The sequence below is a fragment of the Sebastes fasciatus genome, chromosome 3, assembly GCF_043250625.1.
Source record: "Sebastes fasciatus isolate fSebFas1 chromosome 3, fSebFas1.pri, whole genome shotgun sequence".
Taxonomy (NCBI): Eukaryota; Metazoa; Chordata; class Actinopteri; order Perciformes; family Sebastidae; genus Sebastes; species Sebastes fasciatus.
Genome location: NC_133797.1, coordinates 15,857,245 through 15,873,868, shown reverse-complemented (window position 1 = coordinate 15,873,868; position 16,624 = coordinate 15,857,245).

The following is a 16,624-nucleotide window of genomic DNA, read 5'->3' as shown; positions in this document are numbered from 1 at the left end:
TGAAATCAAAAGAAAACAATAGTCTAGTTGTGTTGAAATTAATATAAATATGTTGTCTAATTTCCTCTGTGTGTCCTCAGAAATGGTTTGTGGCCGACAGCAACACAGCCAGTGATTGATCACAAGTATCAAGATATCAAATGGACGCAGTCATTGTTGTTGTGAGGGGGTTTTGGGGTCTAATCCCAAATTGCAGCAGTATTTTCTTAATGCTAAACCCGTAAATCCATGGATCAAGCAGCCTAAAGAGGTGTGTGTGTGTGTGTGTGTGTGTGTGTGTGTGTGTGTGTGTGTGTCGTGGGGGTTAAATTTGGAGAGGCTTCTGGTTTGTGTTGTCGGTGCTTATTAAAAAGCATGATGCATAAAATCCCGGGTTGTCAGAAAGCATGCAGGAGGCTCCGGCCAGGCTGCTGAAACACTTTATAAAAACACAAAACACAAAACCTGCCCTGCAGACACAGAACAGGGCGGAAAAGCCCTTTAAATCAGCTGACAACTGTGAGTTTGGTTGCAGGCTGAAGGGAAAGAAGTGCAGCTCAGCAGGCAGGTGAGGATGTGAGGATGGGACAGAAGAAAACACATAGACCAGGAGAACCAAAATACACTTCTTCTACTGATGTGACTCCAGTTTGGATCCACCAGGAAAAGATTCATCTCTGCTGAGACTCTCAGGTAAGAACACGTGATCTTTCGTCTGTTAATTATTAAGTGTTTGTGGTCCAAAAAAAAATTAGGGGCAATAAAATCGCACAGTCAATATGTGTTTTAATAAGGTTCATAGAATTGTAATATCATTTATCAAGATCATTCTGGCAAAGACAATCAAACTATTACATATTCCCTTACTTATAAAGAGGAAACATTTATTTCAAGAAATTTGACAGCCAAAACTTTTAACTTTTAACTAACTTTAAACTAACAATGCTTCACGAGCTGTATAAACAAGCATGAACTTTAACTTAAAACTGTCTCCATTAGGTTTAAAAATGTATAGCTGTCATGTTTCAGTTGATGTAATTTCAGGCTGAAATATCAAATGCTGTAACTATTTCTTCCTGGAGGCTGTGTTGTGATAATCTGTAGAGAAATTGTTGCTGTGAGTGTTTGAAATTGTTCTGATTGTCTCAATAAGTTTAGATCTTTGAGGTGATTTCTCGCAGATGATCATTTGATAAACTGGGTTTAAGTGTGTTGGTGGATGTGCAGCTCTGTTTTTAAAAGGCATTTAAAAATAAAAGATATTGTTGAGCTACAAATAGTTGGGAGGACATACATGTTGATAGAACAGACTAAAGCTCTTTAATGTGATTTATGTAAATTTATTTTTAAAAAATAAATAAAAAAACAGGTTTTCAAAGGCCAAACAGTCTAAGTAACTTTTGAAGTGTATAAGAAGTTAAAAAAAAATAGTTGCTGATTTTAATTCAGATATTGTCAGTGTGCGTGGAGGTAAAAACCCTTCATTGTGACATTATGAGGTGACAGGACGGTGACGTAGAGATGAGAATGAGCCTGCATGTGGTTATGTAACATCCTCTACAACATAACTGTTCAATGCACTGCAGAGACATCTTACAGTTTACAGCAGAAATTACATAACTGTAGTTAAGTTTCACTTAAAGTAGTGCAGTTTTTGCAGTGCTAAGAACAACCATGAGGCGTAGTCATTCAAGATTCAAGATTAAATAATTTATTGCCACATTAACCGCAGTTGATTAGGAATTGGTTTTGGTGTGCTCAACAACAAAACATATAATCACATAACACACAAAACAAAACATGCTGCCAAAATAATAATAATACAGTATACAATAAATACAAAAGTGCAACCAGATGGCTCATGCTCTTAAAATGATAAGTTAAAGTGCATGCTTGTTTATTCAGCTCGTGAAGTATTGTTAGTTTAAAGTTAAAAGTTTTGGCTGTCAAATTTCTTGAAATAAATGTTTCCTCTTTACAAGCAAGGGAATATGTAATAATTTGATTTTCTTTGCCAGAGGGATCTTGGTAAATGATATTAAAATTCTATGAACCGTATTAAAACACATATTGAATGTGTGATTTTATGACCCTATAAATCTGAACATTTCTTCCCAGCCCACTGATGGAGAGAACTGTGTTGAGTTTCAAAAGATTAACAGTGAGCAGGGCCGGCTCTGGCCCTTTCGGTGCTCTAGGCCAAATTCAGATTTGGAGTCCCCCCTGCCGCCGGCGCCGCTCTTGGGTTCGGGTTCAGCCCCCGGGAACACTATCCCTATAGCCCCGTAAAGAACTGTATTTATTATAATATTAATAAACATTAGTCCCTGATATTGTTGTCTTAAAAGTGTTTAGTCAGTTTCAGGGGTGACATGTGTATTTCTTTATTTCTTTACTTATTTGTACATTTGTTACCTCAATTTTACCTACCTAAATTTTAATTAAAATATTTTTTTTTAGAGGGCGACCAGCGCCCCTGTGAAGGTGGCACCCTAGGGCGACCACCTATATGGCCTATGCCCTGATTCTAAGTGCCATTTCAATGAAAACACGGTTAAATGTAAAAGAAAAGAAAAATATCCTCTATGGTCTCTAATTCAGTGTCCAGCATTATGAATGTGTATTTCCCAGAATGCCTCTGTGTTCAGTGAGTGTTTTTGTTATAATACCTCAAACTGTAAGCCAGTACATTTTGCCCCTCACAATTTTACGTCCAGTGACAAATTTCAGTGCAGGAAGGTGTGTGTATTTTATGTTGCAAAGCAGAAACTAAACTGTACTGTATACTGTAGTTGCCGCTGCGGATATTGTAGAACGAACACATTTTTAAAACTTTGGCACTGAATCGTCCAATATGCATGTGAATCTATGCAAAGACTTTAACTTTAGCCTATAATTATACTGAGTGGCTTCTCATCATACATCTTTATTTTGTACGTTTGTGCCAACATTGGAAATCCAACCCCTCAGGGAGTGCAGGGAGTTATGGGTAATGCCACCTGCATGTGTCATAGTGTCACCAGAATGGAGCCATGAAGGCACAGATGGAAGATTTACTTTATAAACTACTCTATATGTTTATATTACATCACATTTATTAGAAGTTTGTTGTCCACACTGAAACATACAAGCAGTAGAAAATAAACTAAGCAGGACAATACAAGACCTACATTTGAAATGTATCCAGCATTTATTTCAAAAACACCTCTTTAAGGTTGTATAACATAAAAGATGTGGAAGGATGCACAAAACTGAGAGAAAAATATATGTTGGCACAATCATCCACATACTGTTTAAAACATCAGAGCTGCAGTTGCATCTCTACAGACTATGTAAAATGATGTTTCCTTAAATTAAAATCTAATGTTCATGTGGAAAAATCAAAAATTTGAAACGGAGAGTTGAGTCCTCTGCCCACCAAAGTTTGATATTAGTGATTTTGCTGTTGTTGATTGCTCGTTTCCAGTAGAGACAGGTTTACAAACAACCCAGTCACACAACAGTTCATGAAATAGTCAAAACGACGTAAATTACTGCTCAGTGCATCCGAAAAGATACATACTACTGTTTATTATTCACGCGAAAGTATGTTGAACGATAGTACACATATTGAGTATGTAGTGCATAGTATGTGATTTCAAACGAAGCCAGTGTATGTGAATGACATCAGCTGACAGGAAGTAAACATGGACCAAAGCTTTTGCCTAGCAACACAATTACATTGCAATTCTGCTGAAATTAGCTAAAACGGACCTATACAGGCAGACAGTATGAGGAAAATACATTTGTTGTTGTTTTTTTTTAGCATTACAGCATGTAAACATGTTCTAGTAGAAACAGAAAATACAAGTATAAACTTGGAAATGAGCATGATATGGGACATTTAACATTTAACCATAGATCTATCATTGGGCCTGGTGTATTTTTACAGTGCTATTATGAAACCCACTCAGTCTGCTGTAACAGCTACTCTGACTGACGGACTGACAGACACCTGAGGAGCCACAGCAGAAACAGGAAATGAGAAAGGACTTGTCATTCAGTGTCAAGTACAGTACAGACAGCAGCGAGTCCTTACAGAGACACAGTGAGGAGTGCTGAGAGAGGAGCATGTAGCTGTCAATCACAGGCCCTGTGGCACCGCCCCCCTCATTAAGAAGGCAAACAATGAAGAAGGGGGAGGGTGGGGTGGGGGGGCGAGTAGGAGGGAGAAATCAGACACCAGAGCCACGAAACCAACTGACCCCATCCAGTACCCATCACCCCCTGAAACACAGAGGTGTGTGTGTGTGGAGGAAATTACTTGGATGTGTGTGTGTTTGTGTGTGTGTGGTGGTGGTGGTGGTGTGTGTTGGGGGGTGGGGGGGTTAACTTCCAATCCTTTTAGGATTATGCCCCCCTCTCTTCTCTTCTCTCTGGCTCTGTTCTTCGCTCTTTCACTCTGCTGCCCCTCGGGCAATCACGTTAAAACTTGCATGGCCAGCGCTCATTCAGATATCTCTAACAATGCGTAGCAGTGGTAACCATGTGAGCGCTGGCAAGGCACGCAGGAATGCACAGATTTGGTTCCCCGTCACCCTCCCTGGACTAACAAAAAAAAAAAAAGAGGAAAATATTGAAGGCAATAAAGCATTTCCCAGATGTCTTGGAGCAAAATGGCTGCTTTTTAAAGGACAATTAGCAAAGCAGTCCTTTGTAAAGAAAAAGTCACATGAATTCAAAAGACATGTGATCATTCAACACGTGTTTTTATGTGTACAATTTTAAGTTTGTCATATGAAAGTTACATTTTTACCTTTTCAATGTGAGATGAAGTTTTCACACATGAAACAAATACACTAAGACGCAGAGGTGTGGACTCGAGTCACATGACTTGGAGTCACAAATTTCACGACTTTAGACTGGACTTGACAAAATTAAAAAACACTCGACTTGGACTTTAACACCAGTGACTCACAACTTCACTTTGACTTGATACCTTCCCCCAAGCCCAAAGATTAAAAAGTGTGTTATTTAAAAAGTGTGCCACGAATCAATTAATTTCCTGAATCAACTACGTTAACGCTTTTCATTCCCACAAGTTGACACTTAATTCCCCAGATCCACCTTGTTTGAACTAATCCGACAGCATCCAATCAAGTTACAGGAGAGAACCACGAAGAACTTACGTTACATTACTGAGCGCCAGTTGGAAAACATTTATACCAAAGATAATTTTGTTTACATACAAAAACTATGCGGTTGTCACCAAAAAACGAATTGCAGTATAGAACGTGCCGGTCGGAAATTACAGACAAAGACACAAATGCTACTACATTTGGTGAAGAGGGCTTTATTACTCATTTGGGACTCGAAACTCAAAATTTTGGACTCTGGACTTGTCAGTCTTGACTTGGTACTTGACTTGGGATTTGTCAGTCTTGACTTAAGACTTGTCTTGGAACTTGCTTGCCTTGACTTGGGACTTGCCTGCCTTGACTTGGGACTTGTCAGTCTTGACTTGGGACTTGTCAGTCTTGATTTAGGACTTGTCTCGGAACCTGCCTGCCTTGATTTGGGACTTGTCTGCCTTGACTTGGGACTTGACTTGGGACTTGTCAGTCTTGACGCGGGACTTGACGCGGGATTTGTCAGTCTTGTCTTAGGACTTGTCTCGGAACTTGCCTGCCTATTTAGTTAGGTTTAGGAAAAGATCAACTTGGTTAGTCTTAGGCAACAAAACGACTTAGTTATGTTTAGGAAAAGATCATGGTTTGAGTTAAAATAACACAGGAAGTGCTGACTTCTGGTTTCACACAGGACACGAACAGCGGTCTACTGGTTGAAAGCCTGTGATTTTTGACCAACCCCCACACTAAAGGGTGCCTTAAGCGTCGGTATTTAACGCCCTAGGAATGACAACGGGCTGGCTCACGTTACTGCAGTCTTGGAAAGGGAGGAGTGAGCGGAGGGGTACTCAATTGGTTGCAATCTGCAACCACACTGCTAAATGCCACTAAATCCTACACACTGGTCTGTTAAAGTTCTGGCTATTACTAACATAAAAAAAGATTATTTAAACACAGCTCCTGATGTTGTAATAAGTGTATCTTTCTCTCACTGTGCGTCACTTTGGATAAGTCTCAGCTAAATGTCCAAAAATGTGAACGAACACCATCCTGATCCTGTTCTGAGCCACAGAGGAGCAGAGGGCAGAAACGAGCGCTCCCTCGGTGTGCAGGAGGGAGGGAATTGCCATCCGGCCTTATCTCCAGGTCCAGTCAACTAGAGGCGCTGAGAGAGTTTGCTCCATCATCAGAGCCGGCCATTTGATAGGATTCTGGCACTGCAGCTAATCAATCTGCAGCACAGAGCTGCCAGAAGACCTGTAACAAAGCTCAAAGAGCCCCACAAATGGCCCAGTCCCGGGGATAAGCCCCTGCACAGGATTACATATTGATTTTGAACGTCTAAAAAAGCTTATCATATAAAACCGCCACAGACTACAAAAGTAGCGGAGTCTATGCATGAATCCGTCTTTTAGAGAGGAGCATCAACTTTCAAATACAGAGACCCCGAGCATGAACCAAAACAGAAATAAATGGTGGAGGAATCAATGGCGGGGGTGAGGTGTGCTGGCACATTGTTAACTGGGGAATCACAACTGGACCTCGAGTCTCCGTGGTGGGGGGATGGGGGAGGCTGCATGTTTGCTTCTTCGTATTGTGTTGATTTATTTATTTTTATCCTTAAAATTCTTCTCACAGAGCTTTCATTGTTATGCAAATGAGGTGTTTAACATATTTTAAATATATTTTTCCCCAATCTTTGTTTTATATGCAGTTAAATGACAGTTTTGTTCTTTTATTTATTTAATTTTCGTTTCGTGTCTGTGTTGGTTTAAGTGTCATAACTGCGCTGCCATTTGGACAGGACTGTCTCAAAAATTAGATCTTAAGAGACTGTCCTGCTTAAATAATTAAAAAAAATACAGCAAACATTAGTAAAACTTAAGTTGTGTCTGAAATCATTCACTCATTCACTCCTCCTTACTCACCATCCATTGAGTTCTATGTTGAGGACTATATACTGACCTCATCGGCAAAATGAAAAAACACATTCGGACACTACTCAGGTCATTTTCTCAGCGCTGTTAATTGCTTCATTGCTGTCGCATAATTAAAACGTGCCAGATGAACGTCTGCTGCTGCTGGTGGACCATCCATAATAAATACTGACATGTATTTTTGTGTGTGATGAATAAATTTTTTACACAGCCTTTTTAAATATTCGATTGTTATTGGTCAATCCCGGCGTTCTACGGTCTGTTATTTCTTTATAGCAGACCGTTGCTATGTATAACAGACCGTTGCTATGGGCGCAATTCTGATGTTGGACTCTGTCGGACCGTTTTTGGGTCAAATTATTGATTTCTTAAAGGGACTGTTTGTAACTTCTTAAATTTGAAAATCACCTGGGTCGGTGTCCCATGCGCGCTCGCATATGCATGCTCGCCTGTGGCTACGCTGTTCAGACAAGACTCCAACACAAACTACACGGAAGCACCAAAACCGCAAAGTCATATCTAGTGAAGCTCATCTTGCAAAACAGTGTTGGCCGCGGTCGTAGTATGCGGGGGAGACCGAAGCTTTGGTCTCCAGGGCCGGAGTCTCTGCTGTACTCTGCTCCTCTGCTCCTCTGCCTGCCTGCTTGCCTTCACTCAGCTCGCTCCACCTCACGTTCATGCGCGCACACTCCACACTGCAGAAGACTTCGTAGCTCTGAGAATATCTAGTGAATGTACAGTGGACGTTTGTGCAGAAATAAATGCTGAAGCTCCTCCAGACCAACAGAGGTTTTCCGTGTCTTGTGAAGTAACGGGGCTCCACAGCGAGAAACGTTATCGTGTCCGAATAGTTCCATATTTAACCGAAACCGGAACCTTCATGATCTTTATCAAGTAGGCTACTTTGAGTAAAAATGTTCCTGTGCAGCAAACAAATGAAATACGCTGACGATAAGACATTTGCAAATACATTCAATATAAATGTTTCCTCATTATATGGGTACATTTGCGTTTCATACAAAGCATATTTGCAAGTTGGCTGTAAATGAATTAAATTTTTAAGCGACAGGGCCGTATATTCAGTTCAAACTGTTCAAACTTTGGTACAAAACTACAGTTAGAATGGTGTAAAACCAGTAATAGTGCAATTCATGTCCGTCCTTTTCAGACCTTTTTCTGTGGTTGAGAGCTAAAGTAGTTTCAGGGAATGTGATGAGTGTAAAACCATTCGTTTTAGTATTAATTAAACTGGACCAAAAAGTGGTCAGCATTCAAAACCCAGAAGTCACGCTTCAGCCCGGTCACCCAAAAAAAGGGGTATGAATGACACGATAATCCACAAGGCATTTAGCGTGCAATAAGAACGCCTTTGTTGCTTTTGCCATGTCATTTGTACAACATGAAGTCTGTACTGAGTCCAACGTAAATGCATCCACTTAAAGCTAATGACGTAGAATAAAAAGTGAGAAAGACGGGAGGTGGATGGGTCCAACAAACACAGGACTTTCAACCAGGAAACGTTGATTCCATACGTATTTTGCTTGGTATACATACTTATTTTAAGCCCTGCTCGCCCACATTTTTCTTAAACCTAACTAAGTGGTTTTGTTGCCTAAACCTAACTGCAGACGTTACCGTAGTTTTGTTGCGTGGCGTACAAATGACACGCAAAAATCCTAAAATGTGTCTCATGACATGGAGAATGTCCTTGTAATGTTGTGCTATTTATACGTTTTCCTGTGAGACCGGGTTGTACGCTTCTATCCACCTGATGTTCAGTTTGTGCATAAGAAAAACCTTGTGGAAATGTCATCATTTTGAAAGTTTTCAACATTTTTCTGAGGTGGAAAAGTTTGCATATAAAAATCAATTCAATAAAAGCTGAGGGAAACCATTTTTCTGAGTAGCTTCCACCAGAAATATTCTCCTTTTATTTTGCTGAAATGTCAGAAATTTCCTTAAAACTTGAGTCACATTTTAATGGAAACATAACTTCTTCTATCTAGATAGATAAAGGAGCTGCGAGGACACAAACTGACTTTTCAGATACAAGACGATGTCTTTAACTTGTCCACCTTGTCTTTTCTGACTGAACGTAAACTGATAAAATGTCCTGCAGACAGCCGCTGGCTCCTGAAAGCGATTCTATCACTGTGACACCTCAGGCTGGCAGGAAACCTTTATCAGGAGAAGTTTGAGGACGTTTGTCACACACACACACACAGAAACACACCCGTTTACTCTCACAAATCACCCTAAAAACAAACAAAACCTGCATGTCCTTGATACAAGAGGCAGCGTCAAATACAGCCGCTTCCCTTCCATCAATAATCCGCACTTAATAATCAGGAGATTAACTGATATCAGGTGTGCAGATGACTGGCGGCTGAAAATAACTAAGGATGATGGGAGGAGGGAGGCTGAACAGCAGAGAGTCCCCTAAGCAAAGCACCGCCCCGCCTCCGTGCTAACATAAAACTAATTAGAATTGATTTATTATGGATCAGGTACCTTATCAGGTGAGAGAGAATTACCATGGTGAGCCAAAGGGCTGCGGCAGGTCGCTGCTGAATGGTAAAATCAATCTGAGTCGACTGCGCCGCATCCCAACGAGAACGACACAAAAAACATGCTCCTGTAACGTTTTGAAATCGTGTAACAATTCAGGTTTTTACATGTAAAATTGAATATTAATTCAAACCAGATGTAGCTGAGGAGTGTGTGTCGTGTCAAGTGAAATTTGCTCTGGCAACGTGTCGTATTTTGATAAACAGAAGAAACTTTGCATCGCTGAGTGGAGCGCCTGATGCCTTCCTCTCAGGAAACCCTCAGCTCTTCTTCTTCTTCTCTTTTTTTTTTCTTCTTCAGCCTCTTGTTTTTCGGCGGCTGGCGTCAGTTCAGCAGCTCGTCAAACCCTCTCCAGCTCCGGCTCCTTTTCTCTCCCTGGGCAACTTTGAAAACTTCATCAATATGTTAATGACTTAATCTTTAAACACTTAAAGAAACCATTAATAAACATTGATTTGAACACTTGCTACCAGTGACTCGCAGTAATCCAGTGCAAATAGCTGATACACAAACTGCAACGGAGGGCAATTTGTGGCGGATTACCAATAGAAAATGGACACGAGAGACATTGATCACGCTTTCAGTGGCGGGGATGAAACGAGGCTGATTCACGCTGTCAGAGGATGAGTCAACCTTTCTTCTGTTGTTGAGGTCAACAAGCGTTTTAAAGGGAAAATGCTCCCTGAAATCATATTATTTAAGAATCCAGTGACACTGCCAAAGTTGAGGCCACCCACAGTCAACATACACACTGGTCTGGGCTTGGCTCTACAAGCTGCATGGAATTAAACAGCAATTAAATGTTATTTTATCCCTGTGATCTACACAAACATGAACACATCTGTCACAGAGGCAGAAAGAAGAGAACGAACGCCGTCAGCTGTGTCACCACTAAACAAGGATGATAAAACTACATGTAAAAATATACAATCTCTTGGCCACACAGAGGCTTTGATGTTTGTTACATCCATCCCGTCTTTTTCAGTCCACACAGAAGCTGTTGTAATTAACTTAACATGTTTCAAGATAATCAAAAAAACATGTAGATTTAAGGGTTGTTATTTCAACGCGTTCTCACTCCCAGCTCATCAAATTCCGGCGCTTGGTCAGTGCCCCTCGGAGTCTGATACTTAGCGTCGCTATGCAAGCTGTTCTCATACACCATTCGTAGCTATACCTACGAAAAGTAATGCACTGTCATTTGTATATATCCCACGTAATCAATTCATATGTAATCCATGTAATCATGAACCAGGACGTATAAAGAGTGACAAACGTTGCATAGGGAGGAGGTCGGGGTGGATGGGTGGGTCAAAGAAACACCAGACTTTCGCCCAGGAGACCGGCGTTGGTACCCCGTGTGAAACCAGAAGTCAACGCTGATTTATTTGTCCCATAACTTCTGGAGTTATTTTAACCCAAACCACGATATTTTCCTAAACCTAATTAAGTAGTTGTGTTGCCTAAACCTAACCAAGTTGTTTCCTGTGAAGACGGAAGTTTATTTTGAAAGACTGCATGTAATGAGCAAAAATTGACACGTGTTTGCTGGACATTCGTAGGAAAACGCACGGAAAATGAGGAATATTTTTTTGTAACATATCATATGAACCGTTGTATGAGGATACGTTGCTGTATGAGACGCACCGGGCTTTCAGCTAACTCCAATGTAAACCGATCTGCGTCATTATTAGACGGTTAAAGAAATTGACGTAGTATAAAGAGCAAGAAAGTCTGCGTAGGGCGGGTGGGAGTAAGTGGAGGTTTGATGGGTCGAACAAACACAAGACCTTCACCCAGGAGACCGCTGTTCGTGTCGCGTGTGAAACCAAATCAACGTTGAGGTTTAAAGTAACTTACCGTACTAACACCAGTTAACACACGTAGTTATTTTACGTAATAGACGTGTTCTTGGGATGAACGTGGATATCTTCAATATACCTCCTTAAATCTTTTGTTATTTACACTTTATGATAATTTTGTGGATTATTGTTCGAAAACTTGTGGGGAATGCGTGCAAGCAGAGGCAGAAATATGAGTCTGAGAGAATTAAGCAGAATTTAGTTTGTGACTCGGTGACTGGCAGCGGCGGGCCTTCAGCCAAATGTCTATTAAACAGAAAACACAAGTGACTGAAGACAATACCCATGGCAATACACAGATGTAGGATTCTCTTTGTTGGACTGCAGATTAGATTACAGACCTCACAAGAGAAGGTGAACCAGAGCAGATGCTGCCTGACACATTTATATACAGACTATAGTTTTCTATGGAGTACTGGCGTAGATCTGATGGCTGAGTTTTTATTAAACACTTAAGAAGTTAAGTTAAGTTTTTCTGTCTAAGACCATCAACTGTAGATCAATTCAATTTGAAACCTGGAGTTCATATTCACTACACAGGTAGGCAGACGTTCAGACCGATAATTAACACTGAGTACGTTTACATGCATAAAATATTAATTTTTTTGCCCTTATTCTGAAATATTCAATATTCCTACTAAGATGTTTACATGGCTAATGAAAATTAATATTCCACTAACATTTCCGTTTACATGCAGCCGTGCATACTCCGATTAACGTAACGAGGCCGTTTGAACACAGCCTCCCTCTTTCATTTCTTCAACCACCTTCTTGAAAAGGTCGGCGTTGCGATATTTGCACATATTTTAAAACCTGTTGACATCCAAATCTTTCATAATGTTTAAAAGTAGGTGTGTTTCACTTTACATCCAGAAATGTGGGCTTTTCTTTTTGGGCATGCATCTCTGCAAACTGTCGGCCAGTTGGTTTGTGTACAACGCACAGAGCTGGCTGTAAACAGGCAAGAGGCCGTGTGTCGCAAACTGCTGTAAAAACCCCAATTGAGACGCATATTTTGAATGTAGTCAGCATGTTGTTAGAAATTCACCTTAAAATCAATGACAGACAATCTCCTCTGTTAACTGTTGGCATGACCCTGAAGCACATGATATATTAGTGCTGAAATAAGGGCTGTCAAAGTTAACACGATAATAACATGTTAACGCAAATTACTTTTAGGTTGTAGCAGACTCAGTTTTAAAACTAGAGTGATGATACTGATATGATGATACATCATATGAAACTAGAAAACCTAAGGAATCCAGTGATACCAATCATGTCATACTAACTTGTCGCGTAGGAGGCCAAATAACGCTCCAAAGTTGTGCTAAATTTTGGCGAGGAAAAACAGGCAAGGCCATTTTCAAAGGGGTCCCTTGACCTCTGACCTCAAGATATGTGAATGAAAATGGGTTCTACGGGTACCCACGAGTCTCCCCTTTACAGACATATCCACATTATGATAATCACATGCAGTTTGGGGCAAGTCATAGTCAAGTCAGCACACTGACACACTGACAGCTGTTGTTGCAAATATGTTTGAGCATATATTTTATGCTAAATGCAGTACCTGTGAGGGTTTCTGGACAATATTTATCATTGTTTTGTGTTGTTAATTGATTTCCAATAATAAATATATACATATATTTGCATAAAGCAGCATATTTGTATATGAGTATTAAATACTTGACGATAAAAACGATTAAATATTTTAATTTATTGACAGCCCTAACTAAAATATTTTCTAACATAATATTTCAACAAAATCATGTTTTTCTTATAATTTATTAAATTGTGGTCCAGCAATGACCCTATGAGACTGTGGTCGGTAGGGAAGTGCAGGGGGGGGAACAAAGACTAAGAACGGGCAACTGGCCAAGAGATTTAGGCGGCTCGGCTCCGAGGCCGGTCAGCTCGGCTCCTTGAACCGCGACCCCCGAGGAACAAACCCAGCAGCCTTCGCAGAAAACAAGGCGCTGATATTTCGCGGAGGCTCTTGGATTTGTTCCCTAAAGGTCTTTGTGCTTGTCGGAGTGAACGAAGCCTCCATAACCAAATAAGATTAAGATCACAATCTGAGCCGGTGCTACATTAAAAAGATAAGACTAATGAGAGTGGCCTGCTCTCTCAACACTCATCATCCGCTGATTAAAAACAGGACATTTTCTAATAAAAGAAGAGGAGTCTATTTGTTTCTTCTCTTTTTTCATGCTCCATTTTTGTTATCAAGATCACAGATATCAAATTATCTTGATTTATTGGACAGCTTTAGCATGTTCTAACAAAATTTACATTCCTTCCATCCGTTTTTTAATGCTTTTTATTAGGAAAAAGCTCAATAATTGCACAGATTTAGTGCAATTATTATATTTATTCACATCCAGATTGTCCTAAAAGGGGTTGCCTTCCCTGCTCAAATAAATATCTGAGGGATAACACCGTTCGTACAAAGCTAAAATCTCCCAGAAGCCCCACAGACATGGATTTAAAGCCCTCGTTGTGTTGTTATAGTACATTTTTCCCTGTTTGCTTTAGATAACAAATCTTTGGTTGACCCCGAGGGTTAGGGGAGCATTACAAATTAATCCCAGTTTTAATAAGTCTGTCTTAAGCCTGGGATCTTTACTCGAAAAGAAAGAAAGAAAAGGGGGAGGGAGAGAAGAAAGGGATCGGAGAGGAAAAGAAATATATTAAACCCTGTGATCACAGGCAGCTTTTCTTGTTTGTTATCCCTCCGTTTTACCTTTAATCCAATACTTGCTAATCCAATTTGTCTTTCGGGCTCCCACCCTAACTTCTCCTCATCTTACGGCTTTCTCTTAAATATGCCTTCAGAGTCGGTGACCGCTCCTCATTTCACAGTCCTGCCGGAGAAAACTATGGATTCTGGGATGTATGTATTTATAAAGAAAAAGTTTATAAAGAAATATAATTGGTGCATGTTGGCTGCTCATGACGCGAGTATAAAAAGTAAGAGACAAGTTGTAGCTTGAGCCTGAATATGCATGAAGAGCCATAATCAGATCTTGGGCAGTCACCCACTGAAGGGGAATATTGGGGAACACAAAGGGATTGATTTAATTACTTGGAGTGGGCCTGTGCTTTGGAGCCGCCTTGTTAGGAGCGAGTGAAAAGGCTGGCAGTATCCTTGTGCTATTTTTGTGAGGGGGGCAAAGGAGAGTGGAGGGGGGGTGCAGTTGCAGATGGTGGGGGTACGGAGGTAGTCTAGCTTCTTAAGTCACCAAAACTAATCCCGAGTATAAAGCTCTCCTGATTGAAAGGACCTGCATTGATTGCAAAAAAATGGACAAAGTGCATTCTCTGTTTAACGTCAATCTGGCCAACATTCATCCTGTTCAGTCACCAAACTGTGGCGATCGTATAACACGCAATCTTGCTTTTATTCAAAACATAAAAAAAGAGCTAATTTAATGCCTTTTCATTGATATTTTTGTGCTGAACCTAACAGAAATTCTTTCGATTGACTGAACGTGTTGCGATTTCTTCAATATGTGAGTGACCGAAGGACGCAGCGAAGTATGTTCACCTTAACGAGTCATTTAGTCTCGTGAGTCCGTCTTAAAAGAAGTGTTATCCACTTGTTCCCTTTCAGTGAGTGTCAGTATCTTGAAACAAGACGAAAGATCACTTCCCTATCCAGAAGATGAGTAGAAAAATAAGTTGATTTGTAGTGAAAGGAGGATCTTTGATCGTTTTAAACCCATTTATGCCCACAACTGAAATTTCTGATTTCCTTTCAAAATCAGTCAAAACGGTTTGGCTGAAAAGTGAGTTTTTCTTATCATACTATATCTAGTATTTGGGCACATAGGACTATACTGTTATTGCAATGGACTCCATTATATTTTAGGAAAAAACAGTAGTGCCCAAATACTAGATATATAATATGATTTTTAAAAATGGCTGTATCTCAGAAACTATAAGGAGCATAATCATGTATTTGGTATCTATAGACTCATAATAAGTTGTATATAAAAGACATAAGCAGTGTACAAAAAAATGTCATAGGGAAAACATTTAATAAACACAATGTTAGTGTTTTCCTCATTTAAAAAAAGAAAAAAAAGACAATTAATAAAAGTGTGATTTCTCATGAGATCTAAAAAATTCAAAGTTGTACCGTTAGATATTTTCCCAAAGTATGTCCGTACCAGGACTGTCAAAGTTAACACGATATTAACACGTTAACGCAAATTTGTTTTAACACCACTAATTTCTTTAACACATTAACGCAACTTGCTTTTTAGGTTGTAGCGGGCTCAGTTTTAAAGCCAAGTGAAGATACTGTTATCATATGTATCTAGAAAAACCTAAGGAATCCATTGGTACCAACCATGTCATACTAGATTGTCGCAAAGGAGGCTAAATAACTCTCCAAATTTACACTAAATGTTGGCAAAAAAACTGGGATGGCGATTTTCAAAGGGGTCCCTTGACCTCTGACCTCAAGATATGTGAATGAAAATGGGTTCTATGGATACTGACGAGTCTCTCCTTTACAGACATGCCCACTTTATGATAATCACATGCAGTTTGGGGCAAGTCATAGTCTAGTCAGCACACTGACACACTGACAGCTGTTGTTGCCTGTTTGGCTTGAGTTTGCCATGTTATGATTTGAGCATATTGTTTTATGCTAAATGCAGTACCTGTGAGGGTTTTGGGACAATATTTGTCATTGTTTTGTGTTGTTAATTTCCAATAATACATTTATAAATACATTTGCATAAAGCAAGCATGTTTGACAAATCTCCCTTTAAGGTACATTTTGAACAGATAAAAAATGTGTGATTAATCGCGATTAAATATTTTAATTGATTGACAGCCCTAGTTTGTACCAAACATACCAAATTTTAAGAATTTTGACTAATCAGAACAGAAATTGTGGCATTTTTCCTTATCATGCTAAATACAGTCTTAGGGCACAAATGGGTTAAATATTTAACAACTCCAATAAGCATGCCGCTTACTGCACAGTTAATACAACAAGGCAAATTAATTACAGATGTGCGTACATATTTTCTTTATTCAAGGACTATTATCAGTAAGTTTCATCTCTCTGCTGCTCCCCTCAGCGGCGTTTGTCTTCGTCCGAACACGATGACGGATTCAAGGGTCTTTAGAGGAAAACAAAGCACTTGAGGTATTT